Genomic DNA, 17438 nt, shown 5'->3' with positions numbered 1-17438 from the left:
CAACAAATGATTCCTTACAACATACTATCTTGGCTGGGGGAATGTACAAATAGGGCAAACTGCTGATCTAAATCAGCTGTTTTCCATTGCTTTCCCCCATGTTCACAGACACGTAGTTTCCATGTTCACAGACATCGTCACATAGACCCAGGCCAAGAGACATAGCAAGCCCAGATCATGAAGGTCACTCACCACAGCTACGGCACAGACAGCAGGTTAAATGACACCCCACAAATTAGCCACAACTCCATTCTTTCCTCTCATCCAGTCCAACATGCCCGTGAGTGAGTCCTAACCCACGGAGTACCCACATCTTGGAGGAAAATTGCTAGGCCTACAAGGAGAAGACTTTTTACCATGAAATTGTACACAGAATCCCAAAGTATAAAAATGATCAAAGTAATAACTAGTTATACTACTTTATGAATGAAAATCCTTAATAATTATGAAATGAATATAAAAAGAACAATGATGTGTTTTAATAAGTACTAAAATCTTAGTTTTTGTAATATTGGCGGCAGCATCCAATTTATCTTGTATTTTGTTTCAATTAGAAAGTATAAAAGAATCTAGATCCACTGAAATTCACAGTTAAAAATGGTAAGAATATTTAATAGGCCATCTTAAAATCTCAGAATCCTCTTCCATTAGAATAATCCAGATTATCACAAGGTGAAGTACTAAAATAATCTAGATTATTATGGGGTGGAAGAGTATAGGGGAACCTTCTAAGTGTTCAAAATAGTCTATATGTTGATCTCTATGAGGGTCACATGGGTATATTCACATGGAAAATTCCGTTGAGGTGTACACTTAAGATCTATACACCGAACAATACAAATGTTATACCTTAATAATAAAACAATGACTCAGAAGCTTGGAAAAAAGCTTGAAAATTTTTGTTTCAAAGTTAACTAATTAATAAAAATTTCTGGTCAAAGTATGTATTATCGTTATTATAAATGTTAGAAAATTAGAACCAAAATGATTTATTCTACATGATTGCGGCCGCACAAGCTAAACATTCATTTGTTACTATGCAAGTGACTACTAGGCTGTGGTGAGGGCACATGCTGAACACATGTGCCTTGCTCTGCCTGACGTTTAATTGAGTCTGGCACATGTGTGCTCTAGTAATGTACTCAACTGTGCGATTTTATGTGAGTGGACATCTGCAGACACGAATATGAAAAGAACTAGTACAAAGTGACAACCTTTCTAACCAATGGTATATAATAAAAAGAGTGATAAGGGGAAGCAGCAACAACTACCATTTATTGAAGTTTTACTGCATTCCAGGCATTGTGCTAAATTCTTACATTCACCACCTTAGGAATCACATTTATGGGACGTTTAAACACATGAGCAGAGATGGTAAGAGTTGCTTGTGATCTGCCCCAAAATTAGACAATCTGGTACTACACTTATAGGCTCCAAGTTTGCAAAAATGTTGGTAGGAAATTCATTTATATGTGATTTTGATCCAAGTGCAATTTTAAAAATAATCAAAATTCATTAAAATGAATCCTAAACACTTCTACAAAACCTAGGCACCTATAGGTACCATTTTAACAAGCATCATTGAGATGAATTTTCTGAAACGAATTTTAATCTTCTCATTCTGACATTTTATAGCTAACAAACTCCTGTGTTAGCCCACACTAACATTAAATAAGCTTGGAGCTATGAGTGAATTTCCTGGATCAAGACTCCCCTCCAGTACAACTATCATCTACATGACTAGTATTTTTCACATGTAAATGTCCTGATACTTTTTATTGCATCTCTTACAAACCATCTGATAGACTGAATTTTATTTAATAGTTTTATTACTAAAACTCTAAATTCCGAACTCTCACTTGATTATTTAAATGGAAGTAATGGATTATTACAGAACAAATGTAAAAATGCTAATCAAACCGTGCTAAATCACAATACAAATACTCTCTTACTTAAGGTAAAGCTGTCATGCCAGACACACAGTAGCAGAGTGGAAACACAAACCACAGGACTGAATGGCAAAGGATGCTGGGTAGTCACAAGAAGTTATATTTACTGAGGAGGGCTCAAGTCTTTCAAGGATATCGAGAAATCACTAACTCGTTACATAACAGAACTGAATAGGGCCTATGAGATAATTTAGTCCAAACTCGTCTTTTTCTGGTTGGGGGGGAAAAAAAAAAGGTTCACAATGGTGAGGTGACACTTTTAGGCCCACTTCTTGGCAGTGAGGGGGCAGAATTAGCTCCTTAAGCCACCTCTGAAAATCTGATTTTTCAATACACACTGGAATAGCTTTTTAAAAACATTACAAATACAAAACTATATATACCTATGAATATATTTTAGTACTGATAACATTCAACATTTATATGTGGAGTCCTCTTTCCATATATATCCCAGTCGAACCACTGTTTGACCCTGCCTATTGTCTGATAATATTCAATACACTTAAAGACAACTTTGAAGATATCCTGACGTTCTCCTTCTCTGGATGAGGTAATTATAATACAAAAACTTAACTATATCTAGCTGTCAGTGTATCATTCTGACCTTTGCATCATCTTCAATTCCCCATATTCTTTCTTCAAAGGGTATCGTCAGAGTGCAAGGACTATCATGGGCTATTTAGACTAACCTGTCTCTATGCAAGGTTCACCTTCATTTTAACTAGCCCACAGAATTAAGAAACCATTTCATTAACAAATTGATTAGACTGCTTATGTACTCTGCGTGCGGCACGGCACAGGATGTCTGACCCTAGTCTTACAATGACTCAAGGGGCACAGGCGCACATGCTTCTTTGTGCTCTCTGCCTCCCGACAGAGCCAGCTTATCACTGTTCTGCTCTCTCTCTCTCTGACTGGTTTCAAAATCAACAAAGTTAGCATCTTACAAGCATCAGATTTGCTAAAAACAGGTTTTGATCATTTTTTTTTAATGGTCAAAGTTGGGAAGACATTTGAGACTATCTTGAATCTTATTTTCCCCTGATCTGACCTATGCAGACCTTCCACGCTGGTGATTTCTTGGCACATACTGGATGTTCAATAAATGTGAGCTTCCTCTGTGAAAGTCAGAAGAAATGAATGTAATGCATGGAAAAATTTAAATTCACTAAAATTTTCTGAGAATACAAATACCCTAATATTACAGTGGACAAAAAATGAAATCACTCTTAGCATGTTAAAGATGACATTCTCTACTTGTTTCCTGTACAAACCTAGCATGGTACCTTACATATGATAAACGTTCAATAAGCATTGAATGAATGCAGTAATTCCCTTCTGATGCTGGTCATGTCATTAAGCAAAACAACGCATTTGTTCAAAGTGATATGGCAGGAGTCTCTGGATGAATCAGTAATGTTTTGATTTTATGATCCTAGTTCTATGCAATATAAACGAGTAACTATGTAGCAACTGAGCACTTTTTACAAGCACAGACATCTTGAAAGCACTTACAAGACTCTTGTGTCTCCAAATGATAAGAGATGGGAAGGTTAGAGAGCTATAAAATGTTATGGAGACAGCAAACAAAAGGGCTAGTACAAAAAGAAAAGCTCTTTATTTTCTTATCAGGATAAACCAAGACCCTGCCTACACTTTGGGTTTACAATTTACGAGTATTTATCCATATCTGAAGTTAAAAGATCAAAGGAAGGAACAAGAATTTCCAAGTTCATGTAGGGAAAAAAAGATCCTTGTACCTAGAATAAAAAAATAAACAGACAGGATAAAATAAAAATGGCTCTGGCACATATTGGGCCTATAATAAGTATATTTTGAACAGATAAAACTTCATAATTGATGCCCATGCCAATTCATCCAGATAATTATCAGATAAGCAAGCTTATTTTGTATACATAGACAAAAACATGCTGTAATTAAAGTGTCTTTTTCAAACACAGTTATTTGCAGAACTGTCTCAAACTTTCTCTTCGCTCCAGGTACATCTCTAGTCTGCACAAATGACCATCATTACTCTGGCTGTCATTCTGATTTTGCTCATCTCCCTCACAGCCACATTTCTACATTTGCTCCTCCAAAATATTAGGTTCCTACTCAACTGGCATTCACAATTCCTTCCTGTTAACCTGCTGCACCTGGCCTCTATGTCCTTTCCATAGCTCAACTAGATCTGTACTATCTCTAGTTCTTTTTTTTTGCTCAATTTAACAGACTTCTCATGTTTTATTTGCCTTGAACCTCAGAGAGATGGGACCTGTTTTCTTGGTGTTTCTCTAAGCCTCCTCTGTCCCTCTGATTAAATCTTCTTCCTCCACCTGCCTCCTCACTGCAGAGCTTCCATCAAAACCAGGTCCTTGGCATCCTGTTTCTTTCAACTGAATAAATCCTCTTTTAAAGACTGAACAATTACCAGAATGCCTTAAAAAGAAAGGCAAAAGTAGTTGAAGATGTAGAGCAAATGGAACTCCTGTACACAGCTGGTGGGAATGTAAAAGGGTACAACTATTTTGGAAAACTCTCTGGCAGTTTCTTATAAAGATAAACACACATCTACCTATGAACCAGCAATTCCCCTCCTCGGTATTTAAGAGAAATGAAGACATGTTTCTACAGAACAGTTGCAAACACAGAGTTTCATATAGCTTTACAATAGTCCCAAACTGAATACAACCTAAATGTTCATCACAAAGTGGATGGACAAATTATGTTATATCCACTCAATGGAATGCTACTTAGCAATGCAAAAACAAGCAAGAATCTCAAGAACATTATGTTCAGTGAAAGAAGCCTGAAACAAAAGAATATATATAGCACATGATTCCATAAATGAAGATACAGAACTAATCTGTGGTGACAGACATCAGAAAGTGGCTGTTTGGGGATTGGCAGTGAATTTATTGGAATGGGACACAAGGCAACTTTCTGGGTGATGAAAATGTTCTGTATCTTAAACGAGCGTATACAACTGTTAAATCTGGTGAGCTCTATCCTTAAAATAAGTGTTTTATTAATTGTATACAATAGTTAAAAAATAAAAAAAAAAACCTTAGTTATCATTCTTATGCCACTGACTCCCTTTGTATATTTCCAGTCCTTCCTGATCAGTTCCAGTTCTACATCACCAAATACCAACAGGAGAGCTCCATTTGGATGCTGAATGAAAGAAAGAGCCCTCTTAACATGTAGTGGAAAGACTATTTGGGTATTACCACTTGTTACTTATACATCACCAGCTAAGTCAATTCACTTTCCTGAGTCTTTTTTTTTCTCATCTATAAAATGAGACAATTAATTCATGGCTATATTAAGGAACATTGTGAGATACATAAATAAGAATAAATTGATCATTATAAAGCATTAAATTTTTAATACAACACTTAAGGTTATTGTTATTGATACTTGTTCAAAAGCCACCAATGGGGTCTTGGCCCAGGCCCAGAGCTGCTCACGTCTCAACTGCTTCAATGACTTCCGATATATTCTTCCTGATTTTTCTTGGCATGTGACCAATCTGTTACTCATTTTCATGACTAATAATGTAATTCTTTTAAAAACTTTAATATAATATTGATTTTTAAAAAGAAAGACGCAGCAAGATTTATGAAACCCCACATTAGTTTCAAAGTAGCTGCTAACCTGGAAGCTTGAGTGAAAAATGTAGGGGTAAAATGCCAAAGCTAAAGATCTTACCAAAGAAACATATTTTAAAACATCAGGCTGGTTTTCATACATAAAGGGATTGCATGCTTTTAGTTTAATAACTCTTGGTTTTTATGAACAATTTCCAATTTTGCTGGCTTATCACCCATTATCAAGCCTTGACTGGTTTGCAGACTTTACTTGCACAATAAACCTCATAAAAATTTTAACGAAAAATATTTTAACCCTACAATGCAATCTATCCAATATAAGGTGAAAAAATATTTGTTTTTCCTAATGAATTTTTTTGTTTGCACTTTCCTATTATGTATTAGAAAAAGTTTCTCAAAATGTGCAATTTAAAATTAGTTTAATACTTGCATCAGAAAAGGATACTTTCAACTACAAGAATCAATTTCATGCTCTGTCCCACTTGTAATGGTGTTTATATGTACAAAACAAAATAGAGAATGGGTGCAGAATTGAAGACCAAAACACTTTCTGCTGAAAGGTCATGAAATTTTAGCTCAAAGATTTTATTTTCAACCACCTACATAGTTGTTTCAATTTTATATTTTATTTGTGTTTTGTCATAATTGTAGCCTATAGCTATATAATGCCAGAAATCAGGGGTAAAAAACAAAAGAGCTGATAATATTTTTTGTCGCTTTGTACACCGTAAGAGGTTAATTAATGTTAATTTGAGTTTCTAGACTGAACATAACTGTCTCACAGATTTTGCTTATTCCGCTAGAATGAGCCTTTTGTCAAGCTCACATTTAAGTATTAAAATTCTTATATTTGGCAAAACAAAATAACGTTTCTGAGAGTAGAAACCCTGGAGATAAGAACGTACATTATGAAATCAAGACAAAACATGTATCTGTTATTACTGATTTTTAAAAATACATCATTATGTGAGTCTAGGGACAATAATTTACGAGCACCACAAGAACCACCTAGACATTTTATAAAAGAAAATGACTAGAATTTGCTGAAACTTAGGGAAGTCGATTAGAAAAATGGGTAAATTAGTTCGTATAAATTGTTTCTATGAACAACCACCTTTCTTTGCTAAAATATTAGTACATCACTTCCCTAAAGCCCCTCATCTCCAAAGGAAGAATATATTTTCCCCACCCTACTGATGTTGGACTTGGTCGTGTTTTCATTGAAATTATTAACAAAGATCCAGAATTTTATCTAGAAATATTATTTGACTTAGTATAATATTAAAAATTAGGTTGGGATGTACACTATTCAGGTGATGGGTCCAAAAGCCAGATTTCACCACTATACAAAATATACATGTACTGGAATTCAACTTGTACCTCCTAATTCTATTTAAAAAAATTAGGTTGATGACATCAAATGATCATCTTAGCTAAGAATATCTAATTACTTTTACATTAAAGTTAAAGATTAAATCAAAGCATCAGTTTTTCTATATTAGGTTTGCTTTTCCATAAGTAGGGATAAAATAACACTAATGATATATCAAGTAGTTTTAAAACTAAACATTGGAAGAATTTTATTTTATAAGTAAAAGTTTGGAATTTTCTCCCCATACTAGTAATTTTGTAGAAGAATAATCAGGAATATTCTCAAAATGTGTTGGGATTTTTACTATGCTAACTGCATATGGTTTGGGATTTAATTTTTAGGGTAAGCCATGATGCATGATATATTAGATTTCAACTGGCTGACAACTGTTGGCTATGTGATTGTAAAAGTAGATGGCAAAGTATCACTGGAAATGACCGTGTAAAACATCGACCTGATAAGACTCACCCTTATCCAAGGTGCCTTTTCCTATCTACATCAGATTTTTCTACACAGCAGCAGACTATCTCTGAAAATGTATCCAATTTTTTACTTTCATTTGATGAATATAAGTAAATGTATTCAATGAGATTCAAGTGTGTGGGAAAGTGATATAAAGTAACGGAAAATTATGGTACAATGGCTTTAACTCCTGGAAAGTAATAAGAAGAAAGAGTGTCTAGAGCATTCAACTGGAAATAGATTGTATCCTGGTGAATTGGGTTAATTTCAAATATATTACCGTATAGTTTTGCATCATGTGTACTCTCACTGACTATATTAATAAATGAAATAGTGGTGAATGGTTCTGGGAACTTGTAATGAAACTTATTAATATTTCAACATTATCACTGAGTATCTCTGTCAGTGCCCATCAAAAATACATGAGAAATGACTACCTACACTCACTGGTTACACCCATTAGAAACATATCTATGGGGAATATAAATGATATATATAAATCTGCAATGTGATTATAGGTATAATATACAGCAAGAAAAAAGCTACCTGAAGATCTCACATGGAGAAGTATGTTGAACAACTGAAAGCAAATTAATATTAATAATCAGTTTGGAGTATACTGTATGACCACATGAAATACCAGTATACTTAAATTATGAGTTCTTAGAAATTACTAACACTAAAAAAATTTTTAAACATAATTTAAAAGTAGGAAAAATAAATAACCACTGTCAACTAAAAGTGGTTCATCCTTCCTATCCACAATGTAATTTTGGAATCCCCCACTTAAGAAAACAAAAACCAAAAAAACCCTAAAATTTTGGCTTTAACAAATTGGATTTCTCTTTATTGTTAAACTGATCAGCTAGAAGTATAAATTCACACTAGAATAAGGCATGGCAGTTTAAAAAGTAAATCAACACTCAGTTAACCCAGTAATTTCCAAGGGTTTAATTTAGGAAGGCTAAAAAAAAAGAGTCTGTTTACATTTATAGCAGATGATGTTCAATTCAGTTGGGGGGGGGGGTGTCAAATTGATTGCTTAGTATTATGCATAGAATATAAAATTCCAACCATAGAGATGAGAAATATAAATTGCTCTCAAAAAAACCTACTTCTGTGCAGCACATTTCATATACATCTTTTAATGATCAAAAAGATTTATGCACAAAATATTCCCAGGATAAATTCTCACTTAGAACTAAAATTACATTTTTAGGGAGAAAAGTACTTAATGACTGCTAGAAGATATAATAATAATATATAAAAACTTTCCAGTATAACAGATATTTTTGACTCATGCATTGTTGAAGAGAAACATTAGATGCTTGATAAAATCACTTTGAAAGAATAAACTGATACAAATACCACAAACCAATAATAACATCCAGACTAATATGGACATTTTATTATTGTTTTTTATTTATTTGGCAAAAAATTTCAATATTTCTTAGAAAAAAATGCCTGCATGTATACATAACTAGATTTTAAGAACCTTTAGGTCAAAAAGAAATAGAAAGCAGACAAATGTTTTGAAAGAAAAATTTGTTTAGCATGATTTTTTTGTTGTTATTGTTACACAACTATTTGCACACTCCCTTAGAAAAAGAATTTTTATAATAGCGTAGAGGGAAAAGCATGAAAGGATAAAGAGATTCAGTTCTAACTCTTCTTCCTCAGGGATTTCGATACTAGAATAAACAGTTGACCTGTGTAAAATTCATTTTCTTCTGTTTTTTTTTTTTTTTTTTTTTTTTAAGATAGGATCTTGCTCTGGAGCGCAGTGGTGCAATCACAGCTCACTGTAACCTCCATCTCCTAGGCTCAAGATATCCTCCCACCTCAGCCTCCCCAGTTGCCAGGACTACAGGCGTGTGCCACCACGCCTGGCTAACTTTTTTTGCTTGTTGTAGAGATAGGATCTGTCTATGTCGTCCAGGCTGGTCTCGATCTCTTGGCCTCAAGCCATTTTCTTCCCTTGGCCTCCCAAAGTGCTGGGATTACAAGTGTGAGCTACCACATGCTCAGCTCTTCTGTAAATTTAAGGAACTATAATTAAGATTCCAGAATGCTCCTGCCTCAAGGCTTCTGCACTTGTTATTCCCTCTGCCTAGAATGCTCTCCCTTTAGGTATCCATGTGCTTTGACCAGTTCCTCTCTTCATACCTTCTATGAAGTAGTAAACCCTGCCTACCACCTCCACACTGCCTACCCGACATATCCTGCTTCCTTCATCTCTACACCACTTATTATATTCAGAGATATTACAGAATTATTAATATATGCTTCAGAGATATTATATAACTATTACCATATGCTTATTGTCTGTTTCATCCCACCCCTCCATTAGCATACAAACATCATGAGATCAATAATTTTTGTCTATTTTATCCAATGTTTTTCTAGTGTTTTAAAACAGTGCCTAATTAGGCACTGTGCTAGCTCTGGAAACACAAAGAAAGCTAGGACATGTTATCTGCCTTCCAAGTTGCTCAACATATTGGAGAGTCTTATATATGTTATATATGTTGTATGTTTGTGTGTGTATATAAAATACATATATATGCTGTGTACCACAAGCTCCTGTATCCAACTGTGGAGGTTATAGACACCTAGGTAGCACTATTCATATCCACAATGATGGGATGTACAGTGCTCAACCTGCACAACCATACCCAGCTTCCTTGAGAATGATGTCTGTAAGGCACAAAGTTGATCATGCTATTCCCACTTAAAACCCATCAGTGGGTTTTAGACCCACTGTCTAAAGAATAAATTCATCTTTCCTGATTAGGTCCCTACCTACCTCTCCAAGCAGCTTTATCTCCCATCTCTCCTCCTCACTCTCTTAAGCACCAGTCATTGTGAATTTATGCACCCCTCCCATACCCAATGCTCTTATCTGTTCCAATCTGAGTTATTGTACCCACCCTGTTCTCCCAAAGCAGCACTTCATGCTTTTACCCGACTGGACTTTAACTCATAAAGTTTGACTCTGAGGCCTTCATGGTCAGGAACTATGACGCATTCATTTTGTATCCCAAGCATGTAACAAAGAGTAGAATAAATGAATTAATGACTCTCTGAAAGAATACATGACTTAGTTTGGCAATTCATGAAACAATTCAAGTATTTAATGATTAGCCCCACTGCATTATATTTTTCTTATTTAAAGAGGGACCAACACCATCCCACCAAGGCAGATAAAAGGGACTATGTATGGACATATGGTCTCCATCTTGCTCTTAAATATCTAGTGACTGCGTTACTAAGTGATCAGTATTTTCAATTTTTTAAGGCTTAGAAGACTGTTGGGCTGATATGGGCCAAGCATGCACTTTAGGTTTTATCTGCAATAATTCACAGTTAATCAGAGCTTTTTCTGACCTCCTTCAAAAAAAAAGGGCACTTTAAAAGCATTTATCTCCCCTGGCAAGAGTAAATGCCTCCCTGATTTGCCCATCAGAACCACAAAAGGCATGATATTTAGTCACTATCAGAGAGCTAGAGTTCCATCTAAAGATCTGAGTCAAAGGGTATCTCTTTGGTAGTATCTGAAGGTGTCCCAAACCCATTAGGATTATTAAATAGAAATATAGCGTCTTTTAATGTGCCAGGAATTTGGGAAGCATCTTAAGAGGAAAACTGAAATAATTTAACACTTAGAAGTTGGAGGCAAAATATATGAGCTCTCTCTGGCTTTTTCTTAGAGCACAATCAACTCGGTTGAGTTTATTCCTATCAGCAGAGAAGAGAGAGACATGGCCCAAACATTCTCAAATATTTGATTCAAGGAGGGCAAAATAAGATGACATAGTGCCCTTCCAATCCTCGGACAACTTTTCCTTTTATAGACTGGCAGAAGGCAATTCTAAAAGTAACGTTCATTTTAGGGGCTTGGGAATGTCAGCATATATGCATATACTAAAACATACCTAAAACCACATTTCCTCAGCAATAGTCCCTTTAAATAAAGTAACAGTCAAGTTTACCTAAATAGCACTCTAATATTTTACATTGTATTTCCTCACATTTCAATATAATGTCGTGATTTACAGAAGCTAAATTTTTATATTTCTGGTAGAAATATAAAATTTTTTATGTATTTGATACAGTGATTTCTTCCTCAATCACATTATTTTTGAAGTAACAATGAGCTTAAAAATTAGCCTAAAACTATTTCATAAAAGTTGTATGCTGGGTTCAAAGTTTAAAAAACCCCGGGAATTTAAGGTAGTTATGGTATAGCGATTTTAAAGCCACAACTTAAAAAAAAACAGGAATGTAAAGATAAAATCATAAAGGAATGTAGGTTTGCAGTCAGACAAACTTGGGTTTGAATATGAACTCTGCAAATTACTATTTATGGGACCTCTGGGGATATAGACTAAACCTCCACTGGCCTCCGTTTCTTTATCTGTTGGGTAAAAACAGTATCATGAGGCAATGTAAATGAAAACTCCATGAGTTTTCCTAGCATCTGCCAAAAAGCAGGCTCTCAGTAACAGTTCTGTTGTTTTCCCCTTCTTTCTCACCTCTTGTACTGTTCTCTACTGTAATTTAAAAGACATTACCACAGCCCAAGCTGAGGAGATTAAGAGAAACAGGAGGAGTATTAGCTGTTCAAATTTAGAACAAGAAAAAAAAAAAAAAAAAAAAAACCAAGATTTCTGACTTTCTTTGATTGCAAAATACAATTTTCCAAATTAAGAATTATAATGGTTGAACTAGCAACAAGGGAAGTGTGAGGCAGCAATAGGATACCTAAATGTTCTTTCAAACAGCATTTAAGTGACAAAGTACTTAAGACAAGACTACCATTTCCAAAAATTCACTAGTTATTTTTCCTTAAGGACAGGGGCACTTCACATAAGCCATATAATAAAAACAGGGAGAGGAAGACAGTGAAGTGCTTTAATTAGCTTAAATGTAATTGACAATGAATCATTTAAAAAATATGTCATTTTAACAGGTACAGGTATCAGGGATGCTAGTCAAAGCAAAAGTTATTAACACTATTAATTTATGTTGAGTTTGTTCCCCACCGAGGGTTATAATCAAAATCAGAGAGAGTGGACTACTCAGATATGCAGTCAGATAACAGTAACAGGTATTCTCCAATTCTGAAAGGACCAATTCTGGGCAAAAGGTACATCTCCTTGCATTTTTATCTGCTTCCCCCACACTTCACCTTACCCTTCCCCACATCATGCTCACTGAAATTATTATCTCTATTAATACATCCTATTCTTTTAGCTTGTTCCTGGTAAGACAGAAACAAAAGAGAGAATGTCCTCTTTCAGATAGTATTTGCTTTACAATTTGGTTTGATGGAACTTGATTCTTCTACTAGCATTAATAAATGAAGATTATGAAATGTTTGGAATTAGAAGTAAAAGTAAAAATTAGAGGCTCAGGGTAACAAAGCCCAACTTTACCTATGTAAAAACATCATTATTTTGTCTAGGATTAGAGTTAATTATCATAATTTGCTCTAATCATGTGCCTTTATCTCTCTTTCTCCAAACACTTACTTCATGATTATGATTGTCAAGCTGCTGAGGGTAATGACCCTATTTTGCCATCATTGGGGGACGGGGGAAGCCTAGACCAAAACAAGATAGATGTTCTAAGAAATGCTGGAAGTTGGCTTTGTCAGAATGACTGAATACGTGATTTCTGACTTGGATGACAGTATCTCTGGGTCTCTTTGTGGCCGCTTCTTCCAATTTATCTGAATTAGCTGATGCTGAGCTGATAAATGGGAATGAAGTTAATCAATGAAAATGACTGAAGTGATCAGTTCAAGCACACAGTTCAGAAGCCTCACTACATCAATCTATGTAAGCCAAGGTGGCCTCGGGTTGCTGCTCTAGCCCCTAAGTGATGCTCTGTTTTATTTACAGACAGGTATATCTAAATACTTTCTTAGGGGGTGCATTTTGGCTAACAACTTCTGCATATCAAATCAAAGGAAACATTTTTAAATAAAAGATTTAATAAAAGTCCATTTTTAAAACCAGTAAAATGTATAATGCTGGACACGTAGAAAAAAAATTTAGTGGTTTTTACTATATACACAAAGTTACGCAGTCACCACCACTGTCTAATTCCAGAACATTTTCATGACCCCAAAAGAAACCCTATACCCATTAGCAGCCACTCCTCACTGCGCCTTTCCCTTGGTCTCTGGAAACCACTAATTTAATTTCTGTCTCTATGGATTTGCCCATTCTGGACATTTCATGTAAAAGGAATCATAGAGTAGCGAGCCTTCTATGTAAGGATGATTTCACTCGGCATAATATTTTCAAGGTTCATCTATGTTGTAGCATGTATCAGTATTTCATGATATGTAACTCACACATCCTTTTACCTTGGGAGCTGTGTGAACCATTTTTCAAGTTGCATATAACTCAATCACAGAAAACAATAAAAAATAATAAATTTTTCATTAAATTAAAATGGATTGTTATGTTTTCAATGTTTTTATTCCATTTTCATAATAAAACACTGTGGCCCCAAGGAAGTTTTTTTTCCTAGGGTGGCAGTCAATGTGTTAATACATTAATTTATTGATCATATTATATGGAAATGTTTGGGTTATTTTTTCACAAGGTATCAAGACACAAAAGCAAACAGAAAAAGAAGAAAGAAAAATTAATAGGCCGGGAGCGGTGGCTCACGCCTGTAATCCTAGCTCTCTGGGAGGCCGAGGTGGGCGGATCGTTTGAGCTCAAGAGTTCGAGACCAGCCTGAGCAAGAGCGAGACCCCATCTCTACTAAAAATAGAAAGAAATTATATGGACAGCTAAAAATATATATAGAAAAAATTAGCCGGGCATGGTGGTGCATGTCTGTAGTCCCAGCTACTCGGGAGGCTGAGACAGGAGGATCGCTTGAGCCCAGGAGTTTGAGGTTGCTGTGAGCTAGGCTGACGCCACGGCACTCACTCTAGCCTGGGCAACAGAGTGAGACTCTGTCTCAAAAAAAAAAAAAAAAAAAAAAAAGAAAAATTAATAGTGAAATAGTCATATGCCTTAAGAAATTAAGGAAAAACTAAGATAAGAGCAGAAAGACAAGTTCACAATTGTATATACTGAAATTCAATTTTGAGTAAACTTAATGTACAAAAATTTTAAAAGTTCTTTAGCAGGGATTAAATATTTACTTGTCTCAGAATAAAATTTATTATAAGTTTTAAAATACCTGTATACCTATATTTAAGAGGTCTCTGTAGAACATTCTTTTTGCTTCACCTAATGGTATTTTCACTTGCACACATATACTCACTGTTGAATGATGGGTAATTAACTATCCACAGGTCCTGGCATTCTAGGGCTTTCCAGTCGATAGCTCAGTGTGTTCTTTACTAATTTGTTTTATGAAAACACTGACATGAATAATGAATCTGGCACCTCTTAAGATACACATACAACTTTTGTAATAATAATAATAAAGACAGGCATAGACACTCTTACAAAAATATTATGGCTTAGGGCCGGGTACACTGGCTCACGCCTGTAATCCTACCACTCGGGGAAGCTGAGGCAGGAGGATCGCTTGAGGCCAGGGTTTGACACCAGCCTGGGAAACAGCAGGACCCCATCTCTATAAAAAATTAAAAATTAGCCAGGCTTGGTGGAGTACACCTTAGTCCCAGCTACTCAGGAGGCTGTGGCAGGAGGATCGCTTCAGCCCAGGAGTTTGAGGTTGCTGTGAGTATGATGATGCTACTGCAACACAGCTTAGGTGACAGAGCAAGACCCTGCCTCAAAAACACACAAAAAATTTTGGCTTACAAATGTGTACACAAAGCGAATCAAAGAGGTTATGTTGAAAATGAAGCTCTAGTTCCTGAGGTTGCTATTAAATGGTTTCATATTAAAATATATTATAAGTATATAATATTAATATTGAAAGCACAAACAATGGTTATGTTTAAGAAGTCAGCATCATTATCTGCTATATACACCCCATATGGAGTAAGTGTGATTTAGATATTAGTCATCACACAGTTCCAAACTTTAATGTTTAATTTAAAAGAAATACAAGTATCTATGAACACACAAATTATATATGCATCACAATGATGTAGGAAAACAGTGTGACTGAAATGTCTATGAAACTTATTATTCATCTCAGAACTTAAACCTGTTCCATTTGGTCTAACTTTACAGATGAGAAAATGGACTCCTCAATCTTAAGATCTGGCTCACACAAAACCAGGGTCACTGCAGCCAATCAGGATGAGGCAACTCGCCAGGCCACTATTTCAAATAAGATCTCAGCAACCTCTCAGATTCAATACCTATCCTGGCTCAAGTTAGTATTTGGTTCAGGGAAACTAAGTTATTTGAACAAACGAGAGAAAAACTATGTTTTTATAAGTACTCAAGCGGAAGAATATTATTGGTAACAGATTTATAGGCACTCTTAGAAAATGATGATTTTGGAGTTGGAAGTCCTAAACATTGTCTTGTTATGATTTATTATATGACTTTGGACAAGTCATTTACCTTCTATGATCCTTAGTATCTTCATTTGCAAAATGAGAATAGTAAAACTCACCACATTTGTACATCCTAGTTATTATACACTCATACCACTGCACTATTACTATTACTGTTACCATTAAGAATAACACTAATTCCACCGTTAATTAAAGCTTTGTATGTGCCAAAACTTTGTGACTTACTATTTATACCTTGTATCTATATCAAACTCTCTCAACAGTCCTGTCAGCTAAGTATTCTGATTTTCTTATTACACATGAAGAAACATCTCAGACTGGTTAAATAACTTTCTGGAAGTCACATAGCTAATAAGAGCTTGAATGGGGATTAGGCCAGATCTTTCTGACTCCACATTTCATTTTATATCGATTATATCCTCTTTCCTCCAATATACCTTATATATTGTATATATACACATATATAATATAAATATTATCTATAAAATATAGATATATTATTCATGTTATACATACACATTTATGCTATAATTTCTGATATGCCATATCAATGCTCTTTTTTAATTTCTTTAAATTTCAAAGCCTAATGTATGGAACAGAGTAGGTACTTAATATTTAGGAAGAAGGAATTAACATATAAGAGGTAACTAAGATAATTTTGGGTGAACTGTTAATTAACAAATTGTGTCAGCAATAACAGTGGCTATTTATATCCTCCTCTTCTTCAAGATTGTGCTATTAAAAATTACTCTAGAAGATAAATGCTGTATGGTATCACTTACATGTGGAATCTAAAAACAAAAGTCAAACTCATAGAAACAGAGTTGCCAGAAGCTGAGGTGTGTGGAACATGAGGAGATACTGGTCCATGGGTACATACTTCTGGTTACATGAAGAGTAAGTTCCGAGAATCTAACATACAGCATGATGACTACAGTTAATAATAATGTATTGTACACTCGAAATTTGCTAAGACACTAGATCTTAAGCATTTTCACCAAAACAAAAAACAGGGTAATTATATGAGGTGATGTATGTGCTAATTAACTTGATTGTGGTAATTATTTCACAATGTATATGTATATCAAATTAGCATGGGCACTTAAGTATATATAGTTTTATTTATCAAATATACCTCAATAAAGCTGAAAAAAAATTATTCTAGGGAAAAACTATATATGGACTAGCATAGGTTCAATTCTAGATACAATGTTGACGATGAGAGAAAAGCAGCTATTTTCAATAAACAAGGGCTGAAATCTAACTCCATGGTCCAGGTAAAATGAGAGAGAAAGGATTCCCTTTAAAAATTACATATGATTCCTATTTTCCAAAGGGTGAACATACCTTCCAAGTTGAAATCTTCAGAAAAGCTATTCTGCACTTTCCTATCCAAACAAGATAATGATACTTGCCATATTGTAGTTCTCTGACTTTGTATATGAATATTAATAATGATGATGATAATCAGATAGTGGTATTCAAAAAGTACAATATCTTTTTTTTTTTTTTCAGAGTTAAAGAGAAGGGTGCAGGAAGTATCAGGAAAGAGGCACAGAGGTCCTACATCT

At 34.8% G+C, this 17438-nt stretch overlaps 1 protein-coding gene across 1 annotated transcript in view; it reads right to left on the bottom strand.

Annotated features, from left to right (window-relative positions):
• The window catches only part of KLF12 (KLF transcription factor 12), a 409446-nt gene that overhangs the window by 91964 nt on the left and 300044 nt on the right, over positions 1-17438 (bottom strand). The window lies entirely within an intron of this gene.

This window comes from Eulemur rufifrons, chromosome 4 (assembly GCF_041146395.1).
Source record: "Eulemur rufifrons isolate Redbay chromosome 4, OSU_ERuf_1, whole genome shotgun sequence".
NCBI lineage: Eukaryota > Metazoa > Chordata > Mammalia > Primates > Lemuridae > Eulemur > Eulemur rufifrons.
This window is presented reverse-complemented; position numbering and strand designations above follow the sequence as displayed.